This window comes from Cryptomeria japonica, chromosome 5 (assembly GCF_030272615.1).
Source record: "Cryptomeria japonica chromosome 5, Sugi_1.0, whole genome shotgun sequence".
Taxonomy (NCBI): domain Eukaryota; kingdom Viridiplantae; phylum Streptophyta; class Pinopsida; order Cupressales; family Cupressaceae; genus Cryptomeria; species Cryptomeria japonica.
In genome coordinates this window covers 445,897,014-445,901,364 of record NC_081409.1, presented here as the reverse complement: position 1 = coordinate 445,901,364, position 4,351 = coordinate 445,897,014, and positions in this window count along the sequence as shown.

Below are 4,351 nucleotides of genomic sequence, written 5' to 3'. Positions count from 1 at the left end.
TTGGGAAGATAAATGGATCCTGGATAAACCTTTGGAGGAAATCCCAATTATTAAAGATTGGAAAGACCGATTCAAAAGCAGGTATGGAGAAATGGTAAGAGATTATTGGAGAAATGGGAAATGGATTGACTTTAGCTAGCAGTGTCCGGGACTCAAGTTCCTTCAAATAGCTCTCTCTACCAAAATCCCTAGAGACAACAAAGATGACAGATTGATATGGAGGGAAACTCTGGATGGGAAATACTTTGTTTCCTCTGCAGTGGCTATTCACAGTGCCCCGATGGAATAAATTCCCATCTGGGCTAAGGTATGGAACAAGAAGTTAGTTCCTAAGGTCAATATCTTCTTTTGGATTTTCATCCAAAATAAGGTATTAACCTTTGACAATCTTCACAAAAGAGGTATTATTTTTCCTAACAGGTGTTCTCTTTGCTGCAGAAAAGAAGAGACAACTTGCCATATTCTCAATCAATGTACTTTTAGCCAAGATATCTGGAAAATCATCCTCTCCAGATGGAACCTAAGTTGGGTCTTCCTGAACTTTCTTGGTGACACTTGGCTTCAATGGCATTGCCCTAATTCTAATCCTAAAATTGTGAAGACCTGGAAACTTACTCTGCCGATTGTTATCTGGAATATCTGGAAAGAGCGCAACAACAGGATTTTTAGGGATAAAATGGCTTTTCCTGAAGTGGTTGCAGATAAAATCTTTAGGAGTATCTTTGAATGCCTCTACTACACTGATCAGGGACTTGCTGCTAAAGATGATTTTAAAGATAGGTGGAACCTTTCTACTACAACCACTAGCAAGGAGATTGGAAGAGAAGGTCTAGTCTGGTGTTTCCCCCCACAGGGATGGATTAAAGCTAACTTTGATGGGGCCTCTAAAGGGAATCCGGGTAAAGCTGGATATGGGGGCATTGTCAAGAATTTTGCTGGAAGTTGTCTCAAGGCGGTGGCTGGTCCTCTGGGGAATCAAACTAGCCATTTTGTTGAAGCCCCTGTAGCCTTGAATACCTTAATTATTGCCAAAAGTCTAAATTATGATAAAATAAGGCTTGAGGGAGATTCACTCAATATCATAAAGTGCCTAAAGGGGGAATCAGAGCCTTCCTGGTTTATTGAAAATATCATCATGAAAGCTAGGGAGATCATTGCCAGTTTCAAAGAAATCAATATTCAACATGCCTTCAGAGAGCAAAATAGTGTGGCAGATTGCTTAGCGAACACTAGAGTTAACTCTGACTCCCAAATGATTTGGCATGAGGAGGATCTCAATTTAAATATCAAAGAGTTCATCAGAAAGGACCGTTATACAGGGAGAGAAGGACAATTTAATCATGACAAGTAAAAAGCATCATTTATGCCTTGCTGGAAAGGCCATCATTACATGGCGCGGTGACAGATCCTCTATTATTTCTAATAAAGTGCCGCATGCTTAGTGGGTTACCCAGCTCGAAAACTTTAGCAACATCGGAAAAGAAGGTGATAACTTGCAGAGAAATAGAGCAAACAACCCATATCCGAAGATGGGAGGAGACCTAAGGCGGGAAGAACTAGACAATACATCGACCTAGAAAGCGATGCCTAAAGTCTGGGTGAAATTGGAGAAGGGCTCTTTTACCAACTTCATGGAGAAACTTGAGGACTATGACAAAGGTAGGGTTAACTTAGCCATTTCCAAGATTTCCAAAAACTAGTCTAATGGCTCTTTTAAACTTTATGGTGTTAAGTTTAAGTTGGACGCTGGGCTCATTTCCATTGTGACCGGAATGCCCCACTCTAGGCTTAATTTATTTCGAGACCTCAAGGTCTCCAACAACGTGGTTAACCTATTCCCGTGAAAAGAGAAAGAGAGAGCTATAATTGGCAAGGCTACTGGGGGCTACTACGAAGCTGCAAACATCAAGAAGTTGTGGGGCTAGGTTCTGAACGCAATTATGGAGTACATCACGGTTGAAGGCCATTTTTTGAGGGCCCACACCTACCACTTCATGCTCTTAAACCATTTTAGACATGACAAAAAGGTGTCCCTTCCATACTACCTCTTTTGGTCCCTCTCCAAATCCCTCAACAAACACAAGACTAACCCTTCTAGCCTGATACTCCACTATGGGCTTCTGTTGCTCATTTATGAGCATTGCAAAACCCTTGCCCTACTGGAGAATAAGAGGATTTCTTCCTCTCTGGGCAAGAGAAAGATGGAAGAGGGAGAAACTAGCAAGGAGAAGGCGTCCTCCGGCAAAAAAAGGAAAAGCATCCCTGGGTTGGAAACAGAGGACATTGTCAAGAAAAGAAGTGGTATGGAGATGGACGACTCCAACGGTGAAGATAGCTGGAAAGACGAGGAGTTGGGCAATGAGGAAGAAAGCAGCAATAATGAGCCTGGTCAAGAAAGCCCTACCCTCAGCGAACACCTTGGTAAGGACAACAACCATCTGATGGAAGAAGCGGAACCCGAGGATAATGAGGAAACCAAGAGGAACTCTGAGAAGGAAATGAACAAAGACTCTGAGAAGGACCTGACTGAGGATAGGGATAGTGAGGTCAAGGAAAATGCTAGTAAAGGGCTTATCCTGGATAACCTCAAGAAGCTCTCTGAGGCCAGAATGGATTTTGATAGATGGACCTACGAGACCCTGAAAAACCTGGACAAGAAAGGGATTAAAACGGATGAAAAGAGGGAGGATGAAAACAATGAGCAGATTAATTGGAAGCAGGAAATGGAGAATAAGGTAAAATCGCTGGAAGAGGGAAAAGAAGTAATGAAAAATCTGATGGGAGTTATCCCAAGTATCCTCTTTGCTGTCATCAAAAACCTAGAGGACATCACCAAGGTCGTTGATCACACCTACACTCCTAAACCGATCGTGGATCTTGACTTGGAAGAAGAGACCATCTAGACTAGAAGTGGTGATGCTAATCTGGTGGGCGGTACTACAAAGAGAACCAGAGCTAGTATCAAGAAAGCTGTGGCTGCCTTAGCAAAGGATCCTCCCAACTTCAAAGACAACATCAAAGAGCTGTATGATATCAGCAACACCTTGGCTAAAGCCCTGGAAAAAATCTGAATGTTGGAAGGCCTGCTGGCTTTTTGAGGCTTTTTTGGGTTTTCTTCAGTTTCCGCTATTTTTTTTGTGGTTTATGTTCTTTTCTGTCTCTCGTAGCTTTGTTGTTTAAGTTCTGCTTGTAAAGGGTTTTGGGGCCCCTTCAAAACCTACTTTTTCCTTAATCAAAAACATTTACATTAAAGGAATTGAATGTAAGAAATCTTAGAGCTTAGCAATTGAATCTATTAAAGATTTGTTTTCACATGAATAATGAAAATTTTCTACATTTATGACAGCGTGCTTAATCTCCTATTCATTATTATAAATCTCTTTTTTGACTTGAAGTTTAAATACATATTTGTTGAAAAGGGTCTTCTATATAATATCTCCAAACTCAGCATCATCTTGTTCTTTATTCTTCAATATGCTTAACTCTTTTGTTGTAATACCCACAATTTCTTCAACCACTTCTTCAAAAGCAGTAATCCAAGTGAAAGCAAGATGGTCTTGCACTTTGCATTGGAGTATATATTTATTTCACATTCAGGGAAACTCTTATCACATCTTCCACAATAATTACCATTTCCATTACTATTCACCTTTTTTTTGCATTTCATAACTCCAATTTTCAATGAATAAGATGTTTAACAAAAAATTTCCACCTTTATGAAAGATAAGGTAGATTTTATCATTATCCAATAAGGTTATCAAATTTACCTTGTTCATCATCCTCAATTTATGCAATATTTTTTAACATTCTAGCTTATGTCAAAGATGAGTTTTATTTTGTAATAGAATGAGAAGTCAAATTCTTCCCTTTTGTATCAAACCAAGATCTCAATTGTTGTGACTTTGGAAGATCAGGATTTATAAGAAGTTGGGTCATAGTAATTGTTCCCACAGACTTTCCACCCAAAACACCATTTCATGCAACCTTTATAGTGATAATGGGGAAAGTTCCTAATTTCACATTTCTTGGAGTTGTTGGCCTTCCTTATTACAAAAGCCACCCCACATTGTTAATTCCACCATACAAGTTGACATGTCTTTTAGTTGAAGAGTTCTTTTCTCAATCCTTGTGGCATCCTTTTTGAATATTATGTTTGGTGGATGAATTGATAAAATAACACCAATAATATGAACCATAGAATTGCTTTTCATGTTCTTGATTTCACTTATTGGTGTAAAATGGAACATTTGTTTTGGTATTAAGCTATCGTCCTCCAAACACATCTCAACTATAGAACTACTTTCTAAAATAATTTTACATTCATTCTTTAAATGGTTGAAATTCTCTTATG